General features: G+C 41.3%; 1 protein-coding gene and 1 long non-coding RNA gene across 4 annotated transcripts in view; one reads left to right on the forward strand and one right to left on the reverse strand.

Annotated features, from left to right (window-relative positions):
• The window catches only part of cpx (synaptic transmission protein complexin), a 474,092-nt gene that overhangs the window by 304,803 nt on the left and 157,485 nt on the right, over positions 1–11,804 (reverse strand). The window lies entirely within an intron of this gene.
• The window catches only part of LOC116431585 (uncharacterized), a 114,151-nt gene that overhangs the window by 63,483 nt on the left and 38,864 nt on the right, over positions 1–11,804 (forward strand). The window lies entirely within an intron of this gene.

Raw genomic sequence — 11,804 nt, forward strand, 5'->3', positions numbered from 1 at the left:
TACACTCGTTCGAAGTTCTTTTATGTAGCAACTTCCCTCGTTTCCTCGAGGACACTCTCGAATTCACAGAAAACAGGACAAACTCTATACAAAAACGCTAACATAAAACAACACGTCACGCATTAAAACAAGTCGATCCTCGCATTGCAGCGAACGTCATCCCCGAGAAACTCTATCCCGAAGCGAGCGCTCGAAAATCGAGGCAAAACAAACTCGCCCCGCGGATAACCCAGCTTCGCCGAAGACTATTCTTCCCATCGGTGTCGCGTTCTCCGGCGTAGCTCGATAAACAACCACTTAGCGGCCAAACAAGACAAAAAGAGGGAATGTTTGCGCTCCGAAGAAGCAGCTCGAACGTTTCGGCTCGCGGGGAATTCGAGAAGCTAGCTCTCAGCGACGACGATCCTCCATCTTATGAAAGGTAACATCATCGACGGAAACGTAGTAAGATGAAAATGTATTCGAACGAAAAACATATAAAATACTGTCATCAGACTGACTAAATGAAGCTTGATATTTTGCCTGGGAAACTCTATATACCCACAGATTTCACAAACTTATCACATACAAATTATTTAGAAACTTAGACTTTGTATATTTAGATCTCTAACGTCTTAATTACTAAAACTACAACGTTCAGTGATATATAAAGAATCGATATTTCTCTTTCAATCTAAAAAACTATTCAACCAATTCAAATTTCTAACCTTTAACACGTTCAGTGCCACGTGTACCACAAGTGAAGTTCGCGTCTTTGTCAATGTCAATTAAAGCGTATCAACTAAAATTCGTTGATTTCAATAAATGTTAAAGTATTATAAAACAAATTAAAGATACATGGGTTGAAAGTCAAACTTACTAAAAACTGGGGTGCACTTACCCCACTCCACCTTATTTCGCTCTACGAAATTGTTTAACGCTAAACCATTCAACCAGTTAAACCAGTTAAGTGTGGAATTTAGTTTGAAAAATCTCTCGCGCGCAATGAAATCAAATAATGAAGTATACACAAATGCAGGCCAAACTTAAAATATATCCCAACGAAAAACTAAAGCGAAGAAGAATTACATGTTTGTCTCAAGAAATAAATAATCCATCGTTGAAAAAGTTACCATTAAGAGTTTTAAGATGACGTGTACACTCAAACACACTTAACTGGTTAACGTCGGAGTTTCTGTGAAAAACACTGTCACCCAAGTTTGAGCGACGCGACAGTCGAAGTGTGAAACGGAGACGCCAGTTTGGAACCCTTTCCTCCCAGCGTGTCCCGTTAGGCGAGACTTCCGCCGCGGTTCGACGCCGAATCCGCGTCTTGGCTCTATTTAATTAGTGCACGGGATCGAGGGGCCAAGGATGCCCCGAGGTGGTCGTCGTCGTTCTAACGAGGCGGCTGTGCTCTCTCCTCGGAAGAGCCACTCGAGAATCTCCCCCTCCCCCCCGACCGGGCGCCGTTTCTCTCTCGACTGGAAGGTCCTTCGTCGCGCGAAAGTACGCGACTCGTTTCCTCGGACTTGAACACGCCGAGTTTCCGTCGGCGACGGAATAATTCTCGACTGGATTCATCTTCGTCGAGGTCCGAAACGAGCTCGGTAGGACCTCGATTAAGAGAGTCACTATTTTTCGCCAGCTACGCCCCGAGACTTGATTATTCAGTGATTTCGAGTGTTAGATTGTAGGAAGCGTGCAATGGAATTTTGCGAACGTGCGTTGGGTAATTAATTTTGAAGGTTTCTTTGGAATATTAGTTAATTAATTAGGATCTTGGTTATTTGAGCTAGTCGGTGGTTGTTGGTTTGGATGGAAGGATGTTTGCTGTAATTTTAGAATTTGGATCATTGAGTTTTGGTTTAATCGAGGAAATGGTCACTCGTTTAATCGAGATTTTATTGTAGTTTTCATTGGTGATTAGATTGTAGGAAGCATGCAATGGAATTTTGCGAACGTGCGTTGAGTAATTAATTTTGAAGGTTTCTTTGGAATATTAGTTAATTAATTAGGATCTTGGTTATTTGGGTTAGTCGGTGGTTGTTGGTTTGGACGAAAGGAAGTTTGGTGTAATTTCAGAATTTGCATCATTGAGTTTTGGTTTAATCGAGAATTTAGACTAGTGAGTTTCAAATTGACCGAGAAAATGGCGACTCGGTTAATCGAGATTTTACTGTAGTTTTGATTGGTGATTAGGATGAAGTGATTATTGGAACGAGAACAGACGAAAAGACAAAATCATCCTCATCGAAGACGCGAAGTAACGAATCCGAGTTAACTTTAACCAGCTAACGAGTGTTTACGTGACAAAGTGTTTAACCACGGTTAATCACAGTTCCTAAGATTTCCTGGCGCCTCATCTTTCTTCTCTCGCAGTTACTAAACAAACTTCCCGACACTGCTTGCGTTTCTTTTCTTGTTCCCTGTAAATGGTACTCGTTCTCGATTCGTTGAAAGTTCTGTTTCCTCGAGGAGTTCCTATCTTCCGAAGTCTAATTGAGATCGGCGAATAGAATGAACAGTAAACCTACAGAACAGTGAAACTTTCTGCAATTCCTTTCTAGAAATTTGAAGAGTCCATCGACATTTCATTCGAATTCAACAGAATTCAGTAATATTTCTGATTCTGAGTACGTTCCATTGTAATCATACTTTCGCGATGACAGACGGCCGATTCGAAAACTGCTTTTTTCGGAAGCGTCGAACGTCGACAAAAGAGCGAACGCCCCCGCGGCCCTTGCCCCGCTCTGAATTTCGCGGGCACGGTGCCCAGCGTCGATGCGTCACGTTCGACCTCGTTCGAGCGCGATCACGTACCCGGTGCTCGTCTTCGGAACGGCCGTTCGCCGAGCGCGAGGCATTCGAAGTCGGCGGAAGGAAGCGTCCCGAAAATACCGGCAATAATCGCGTTTACGGCGCGGCGAGGCGGAATTTCCGGCGTTCGTTAATCGAGCCGAGTTTTCGGCGCCCGAGCAGCGGAATTCTTTCCGCTCGCGGCAATTATTCTCGCGAGCTCCGCGATATTCGGGACGGCACGCCCGACGTTTTCATTGCAGCGGCGCGAAGAAACGGCGCGGATGGAATTACAACGCGGACAGATTTCTATTCGACGCACGGACGCCGCGACGTTCCGACGGAAATATTCGCTGCAAGGAACTGGAACAGTTCCATAGTTTCATGGGGTAATCTCTTTGCGGGGATCGAAACTATTGGCGATGGGATGCTTCGAGTTAAGCCTTAGCACTCTAGATGATTTTGTAATCTATTAGCTGCAACTAATTTTTATAGTATCGAAAATGAACTATGCTATAACATTTCTTAGATCTTTTATTTTCCTTCTTAGCAGGGTAAACTAAAAACTGTGTTAGAGTCTGTTGAATCTCGAACGTCACGAATTTGTTAACGTTTCTGCGAGGAGAATTCTACATCCATGTTTGCTGTAAATAATAATCAATAACAGTAGGATAACATTTGTATTCGAAAGAATCGAGTAATATTTATGCTTCTTAAATCCTAGTTTTCCAATCATTATCTCGCAACCATCGTAATCATTGGAGAACTAGAATCTAAAAATATACAGAATTGTACGAGACTATGAAAAAGTAGCAGTGTGAACAATTAGAAGTAATTAGAGCGGAATTGAATGACTTCGAAACGAACCGACATTGAAACAACTGTAATACGAAGTAAAAGTGTGCAATCAAGTGATATAAAATTAGGTACCGACGAGCGTCCTCGCGCCACTCGAAACTCGCAGAATCGCTCACTTATTCAAGCGCCAGTAGTTACAACTGTACAACTGTAATCTATACTTCGATGTAACAACTCGAAACCGTATCAATCATTCACAGACACTCCGCGTACATTCCCCACGAGGATCGCCGAGCGGCAAACGAAACGGAAGCAACGTACCACCACGCGAGGGTGGAATATAAAAAAATATACAATGTACCGTTCTCGCATCCTGTATCTTTTTACTCGTTTTCCATGGATTTCTATGTTTCTCGTTCGCCTCTTCTTTATTAAATGAATGGATGGCTGGGAAATCAATCACTGTAACTCGCGTTGTCGTTCCGCGCAGTTGAAAAGAGCTTCCATTGAGAAGGCGTCGAAATTCCAAAGATTCTTACATGTCGACTGGAGAATTAAATGTTTGGTAGGAAAACAGTAATACGATGATACTGTGAACACGTTGATGACCGTCAAATTCCTTGAAAACAATTGGAATACTTGGAATGTTAAATGTGAATGTCAAGAATGTTTGATAGCGTAGCTGGACAACAGTATAATTTAAGAACTTTGATATTAGATAATTAGTAACTAGCAACTGTTATTGTTTATGCTACTAAGAAGCAAATAATCAGAGGCTCGAGATTCTCGTGGCAGTCAATGTATGAAACAAAAGTTTCAGCAATTAACTATAGTTCTACGTTTTCTTTTGTCCGATTAATTAGTCTCTCAATTATCATCCTTCCTTTTCCCCCCGCTAAGAAACATTTATCACCTAATTTGTAATTATTTGAGTAGTTACGGTAGAAATAGTACCTGTATGATGACGACTTTTAACAGAATTTATTAAGCGTAAATATTACTCAATTCCTTTGAATCCAAATTAAATATTATTCTTCTGTCATCAACGGTTATACTTCAGAACAAACATAGACACAGAAAATGCCTAGAATTTTTCTCTTTTCCCAATAAATTATTAATGACAAAGTACTTGTATCGACCATGGTTATATATATCACAGATCAACGGGTTAAAACATTTTCGAAACGTTTAAAACGAAGGGACAACAGAAAAAATTCGTCATGTTGAAAAGAATAGAGAAACATTGCTCAACAGCCAGCCACGAGTGGTTCCGCGTGTACTCGAGGGTTTCCCGCGATGGACACGGATCCTTGGCACCCCTTTTCTTCGGGAATCCCCAACCGAGAGCTTCCTGCAAGCTTGTTAACGGAAGCGCGGCGAAATCCGACGTAGAACGTCGCTAATGGACAAGTTCGGGATGGCTGTGCTGGCTGCTCGAATTTCGGCGATTCCCTCGGCCCACGACTAACGTCTCTCGGTTAATAGTGTTACTCTCGTTCTCCGCTCCCGTTAGCGCGGAAGCCATTCTTCTGACCGGGGAATTGAAAGCTTCGAAGTTTGTTGGGAAAGAAAATTTCGCGGGGAAGTTGAAATAGAGTTTAGAAGAAAAATTTGAGGTTAGATTCTCTTGGAATTGGATAGAATAATTTATAAACTAAACATTGTTTAACTTGAATAAAATATGCAGAATTCAGTGTTGCAGACTGTCGATTAGTGTCGAATGTTAAGCGATAAATTTCTGTTCGTGCAGATATATTGAAGATATGAGTTGAAATATAGTTTCCACAAGAAAAGTTTGAGGTTAGATTCTCTTAGAATTGGATAGAATAATTTATAAACTAAACATTGTTTAACTTGAATGAAATATGTAGAATTCAGTGTTGCAGACTGTCGAGTAGTATCGAATGTTAAGCGATAAATTTCAGTTCGTGCAGATATATTGAAGATATGAGTTGAAATATAGTTTCCAGAAGAAAAGTTTGAGGTTAGGTTTGCCTAGAATGGGATAGAATAATTTATAAACTAAACATTGTTTCACTTGAATAAAGCATGCAGAATTCAGTGCTGCAGACTGTCGATTAGTGTCGAATGTTAAGCGATCAATTTCGATTCATGCAGATATATTTAACGCGCATGGTTACGCGGTGAATCCATTGCAGGGAAATTTAGCATAATAATCGGCCCTTGATCGAATTAATTTTAATAAATTGTATAAATTTTAATAAATCCCCGCGGATTTTCATAAATTTCAATATACAAGGGGATTAATCGTGGCGAACGAGAGTTCCCCGCACTCGTTGCTCGACATTCTCAGTCGATACTCCCTGTCTAAGCAGGAATATTAATTACCGTGCGACTATCTCATTTGAATGACGACAGACGTTTCGTTTAGTGCTTCAAGTATCATCAGATACGCTTTTTTGTTACCTTATTTATTTATTCTTCGAAAAGTCGCTGGTTTTCCTTTGACCGAACGCTTTCTGTGGCGGCGTATTATTTAATACACCGGGTGCCCGATAAGTAAGAAGTCTCCGTGGCTCCCCGGATAATTGACTCGGGGATCAGCGGGCGCTCGATCAAACTCGAAGTTGGAACAAATTCGCGGCACGCTCGCGGGATCCCGGGATTAGCCGCGCGGATGGTAAGTAAGAAGTCGTGTAATGCCGCGATCCATCAACGAGATCAGTCGATCCATCAAAAACGATAGTCTCGAGCCCCGAAATTCGCAGCTTCCATTAATCATTTCCCCGCGATCTTTCGGGGAGCGCGCCGGTGTCCCGGAGAACTCGACGGTGGAAAGTTTATCGTTTCGTTTAATGATCTACGAGCATCGAGACCGCGTATCGAGGAATCGTCGACTGTGTGGAGAACTGAGTTGACAGGATGTATCCCGAATTAACTTGTGGAAAAATTGTTATGGCAGTTTTTAACCGGTGCGAATATTTCGTTGCGATGGAACTTTATTTCGTTGTGAAATTCTTTTTGGAAAACATGATTGATTCAGGTTTATTTCATTGGTATTAACATTGAAATGGATAAATTTGAAATTAATCTCACATTCGATGTGTAAGCTAGGCTTTAATATGATTCAATTATAGTATTTTCCACTTTAGTTCACCTGGACTTTCTCGTATCTTCGTTTCTAATATTATATTACTAGTAATATTGTTATTACTATTAGTAGTAGTAGTATTGAATGGTTAAATTTCATAGTCACCTCAAATTCGAGATATAGTCTAGGTTCTAACATACTTCAATTATATTTTCCACTTGAATTCACTTAGATTTTTTCGTATCTTCATTTCTAATATCATATTACTATTAATATTGTTATTATTATTATTAGTAGTATTGAATGGTTAAATTTTATATTCACCTCAAATTCGAGATATTATATAGGTTCTAACATACTTCGATTATCATATTTTCCACTTGAATTCACCTAGACTTTCTCGAATCTACATTTCTAATATCATATTACTATTAATACTGTTATTATTATTATTATTAGTGCTGAATGGTTAAATTTTATATTCACCTCAAATTCGAGATATAAGCTAGGTTCATTTCTAATATTATATCATTGTTATTACCGTTATTATTATTATCAATATTAAATAGTTAAGCTTTATATTCACCTCAAACTCGAGATATAATCTATGTTCCAACATACTTCAATCATATTTTCCACTTGAATTCACCTAGACTTTCTGGAATATTCATTTCTAATATTATACTACTATTATTATCATCATCATCATCTAAAATTATATTACTCTATAAACTCAAACAAGCGAATTCAATGTATTCCCTCTCGCAACAATTTCTTCCTGACAATCAGAAAAATCAAAAACTCAAGCAAGCGACCCGAATCACCCCCTTAACAATGAAATAATCAAGCGCATAACGCTCCGTCCCCCCAAGATCCGTAAATTCAAGGAATACAGTCCGTGATTACAATTACGTCGTGCGCCCGGAAGTATGCGACCGGCGCGCACCGGCGGAATTACGGCGACCCGCCGCCACGGCGAAATAACTCGCGGTTCGAGCGGAAAGTAAACCGGAAATTTCGAGGCGCAGCCGAACAGGAAATGGCGCGGGTACCGCGGATCGCTGTATCGGGGTTAATGAAACGCGTGGCCGTCGGTGAATTCCTTTTCGGCGCCGACGAGCGACGGCGGTTCCGTCTTTGACGCGCGGCATTCGACGTTTCGGCGGGACGCGATGCCCGAAAACGGAGCTTCCTTCGCCCGCGGAGCCTTTTAATAAAGCCAGCCACCCCGCCCATGCGCGGGGGTGGCGGTTACATAAATAATGTCGCCGGAAAACACGAACATGTTGCTGCTCCGGGAATTTAATCATGATTTCCTGCGTAACTGCGATCTGCTGCGAGTTAATTTCGGACGTTGCAATGGAATTAGAGCGTTACACTCTAAACTTCTCTTAATTCTCTTATTTAGCTACTGGAATTACAATGTTTTGGGAATTAGGTTACTTGTTAGTTGTACGAGGAATAGGTGTCTAGTGTTCTAATGCTGAATTAGAGATATTGAGTTATAAATTCGAACAGTAGTCGATTTTGATGCAATAACTTAATTGTATTTTAGTCATCTAACCTTCGAACTTCTAATTTTCAACATTTGAATCACCGATACCAAGGTTCGTAGATCAATATAATCAACTGCGATAAGTTTTCGTAAATCTAGCGTCAGTAACATCAATATTAACACTAAAACAACCGAGCTGTTACATTGACTTGAAATTCTATAGAAACTGCAAGAGTATCTATTCAGACTTTAATTTGCAATTCAGTTTGCGCCACGTCAATTGCTCGACTAATTTATCACAAAAGCATCTTTTTAATAATTGCGAAAAGAAATTAGGAAAACTATAAATGTCCGTAAACCTAGCGTCAATAACATGAAAGGAATATTAACACTACAACTACAGAGCAGTTACATTGACTTGAAATTCTTCTATAGAAACTGCAAGAGTGTATCTATTCAGACTTTAATTTAGAGCAAGATTTAGAGCAAAGTGCACAAAATGGAAAAAGTACAATATCAAATCATTTGACTGAATTGGATTATCATTGCACGTTCATCAAACTGAATGTCACCGCGGGTAGCATTATTTATAATATAGAGATGTTTGCGAATAATCATCGTTTAATTGAGTCAATTACAGTAATTCGATGTGCTTGTCACCGGTGACCCCATGGCATTCAACGTGTTAACCCTTTGCACTCGAGAGGTGACTCAGGCACCGCCTGATTTGATGAAGTAAAGTTATAAAATTTGATATTTAATATTGGAGTAAAAGAGCTTTATTTCTATCGAGTTAATTTCAAAAAATATCATCGTCTAGTTAGAAAATGTTAAATATTTCCAACGAAACACTTCCGACTGCAAAGAGTCAATAATTGCAAACTGAAGAAGTTAGGAAGGGGAAATTTTGACCTGTCTACTAGTTTCAGTGTCAAATGCACATTTATTGCCACTACGATCCGGTGCGTGAAATGTTTATAACTCAACGTTACCAGCGACTTGAACGTTTTATCTTCGCGAAGAACGAGAGCCTGCGCGGAATATTTTCCGCCGCGAATTTCATTAGACGCGGCGCAGAGACAATGGCGCGACGATAAACCGCCGCGGGACAATGCTAGGGAGAGATTTGGAAATCTCCTTTTTTTCCATGATATTTTTGAAACACGGTCGCTGGAAAATCTCCGCGAACTTTTCTAATCGCCAGCCGGAGGATAGCTGCAGCCCGCCGGCCGGCCTCGCCGCTGCACAAAGGCCCGGCCCGCATTTTTTTCTGTTTCCCTTCTCCTTTTTTTCTCAGCTATTTTTTTTCTCTCAGCTTTATCGCTCGGACGAGCTTTTTTTCCCCTCTGTCTACCCGCCAGGTGTACACCGGTCGATATCAAAGCGGCTCTATTTTCCAGATTACCGTTTCCGTGTCGTTTTCCGCGCGCCGCTCGCGAATCCTTTGGAATCCCGCAGCCGTGAAAAGCTTTGACGGAGCCGCGGCGACCGTGATTCTTCTAATCGGTCCGCGGCCGTTCGATCGCGACGCGTTCCTGGATTAGGAAACGCGTTTCCGGATGATGAAATCGACACGGAGCTCTTTTTTAACGCTCATTTTTAACACTCGCCCGTCAATTTCGATTTGCTTTTGAAAAATAACGATTCTATTCGAATAAATTCTGTTTCTCTGTTCATATAACGTTGGAATTGGAACGCAAAGTTTCCGTTGTTATTGAGAAAGCTTCATAATATCCGCGGAGGTTCGATCGCGACGCGTTTCCGGATAATGAAATCGACACGGAACTCTTTTTTAACGCACATCTTTAACACTCGCCCGTCAATTTCGATTTGCTTTTGAAAAGTAACGATTCTATTCGAATAAATTAAGTTTCTCTATTTATACAACGTTGTAATTGGAACGCAGTTTCCATTATTATTTAGGAAACCTTCACAATATTTCCATAATATGAACAAAAACACAACCACCATATATTTAGCTCCGTACCTTAACTGGAGTAGTCTTTGCTATGTAAAATGATTTCTATTTAAAAAATAACAATTTTATCCTAATAAATTCCGTTTTTGTATTTATACGACGTTAGAATCGAAACGCAAAGTGTCCATTGTCATTGAGGAAGCTTCACGATATACCATAATGCGAACAAAAATACAACCACCATATACTCAGCTCTATACCGTACAGTTTTTATCTGAAACGTTTGTTTGTATCACTCGTACATCTCGAGTTACCGAGTTTCATCCAGAAAACGACCGTTTGTCGCACTGCGAAGCGTAAGACACCGAACTACCTCGCTGCAGGAATTCCCCGATAGAAAAGCGGATCCTCTAAAAAAGCGACAGGTAAACGAGTGTACCAGGCATCGATTCGATTTTCATTTAACCATGTTGGATCCGTGTCGCGACACGTGCTACAGTTTCCCGATACACCTGGTCGGCGGGCCGGCCGGGCGCGGCGTGTTTCCCGTAGACGTCGCTCCCGCGCATCCTTTTGTCCGTTCGCCGCCTTGTCGAGGGGAATGTAATAACTCGAAGCCCGCGGGATGGGCGCGGATTCCCCTCGAGCGGAGAAAACTCTACCTGTTCCTCTCTTTTTCTCTGTTTTAGCTGCATTACTCTTTCCCTTTTTCTCCCTTTCTATCTCTCTTGGCTGCGTTACTCTCTCTCTCTCCCTCTCCCTTTCTATCTCTCTTGGCTGCGTTACTCTCTCTCTCTCTCTCTCCTACTATCTCTCTTGGCTGCGTTATTCTCTCTGTTGCTCTCTCTTTCTATCTCTCTTGGCTACGTTACTCTCTCTGTTGCTCTCTCTGTCTATGCCTCTTGACTCCGTTGCTCTCTCTGATACTCTCTCTGTATATCTCTCTTGGCTGCGCTACTCTCTCTCTCTCTCTTTCTCTATTTTTCTATCTCTCTTTCCTACGTTAATTTCTCTCTCGCTCTCTCATTTTATCTCTCTCTTCTACGTGACTCCCTCCCGCTCTCTCTTTCTATCTCTCTTGGCTGCGTTAATTTCTCTCTAGCTCTCTCCTTCTATCTCTCTCGTCTACGTTACTCTCTCTCGCTCTTCCTTTTTATCTCTCAAGGCTGCGTCACTCTCTCTCTCTCGCTCTTCCTTCCTATTTCTCTTGGTTGCGTAACTCTCTCTTTCTCTCTCGCTCCTTCCTATCTCTCTTGGCTGCGTTACTCCCCCCAAGCAGCGTTGTTTATCGCGGGCTGCCTGTCGTAATATACCAGCCGCGCAGCACGGAGAAATCGTTGGCTCCCATCCCGCGATAAACTGACGCGCTATACCGCTGACTACGTGCTTCGATCCGTGGTCGATCGCACTGATAATCGGTCGCTGCGAGTGCATTCAAAGTGTTCTCCCTGTGAGATATTCTTTCGAACTTTCCGATGTAGGTTAGTGTGTTGCAGCGATAACAGGATAAAATGTTTCAATAGCGATGATCATTTGCAAACATTTTTATATCGTAGATAATACTGACGCGGAGATATTCGACGAGACGAACCTGCGATAATACTGAAACGATTCACTGTTATAATTTGATATTATATTGTTTCCATTCTGTACTTTGCTAGGTGAAATCGTGCGGCATTCAACGTCTTAACTTAATCAAATTTGATGAGATTCCTATATTCTATAGATAGTAGCCTATAGAAAGGTGTCTACTATGACAGCAA

This window comes from Nomia melanderi, chromosome 13 (genome assembly GCF_051020985.1).
Source record: "Nomia melanderi isolate GNS246 chromosome 13, iyNomMela1, whole genome shotgun sequence".
NCBI classification, from domain to species: domain Eukaryota; kingdom Metazoa; phylum Arthropoda; class Insecta; order Hymenoptera; family Halictidae; genus Nomia; species Nomia melanderi.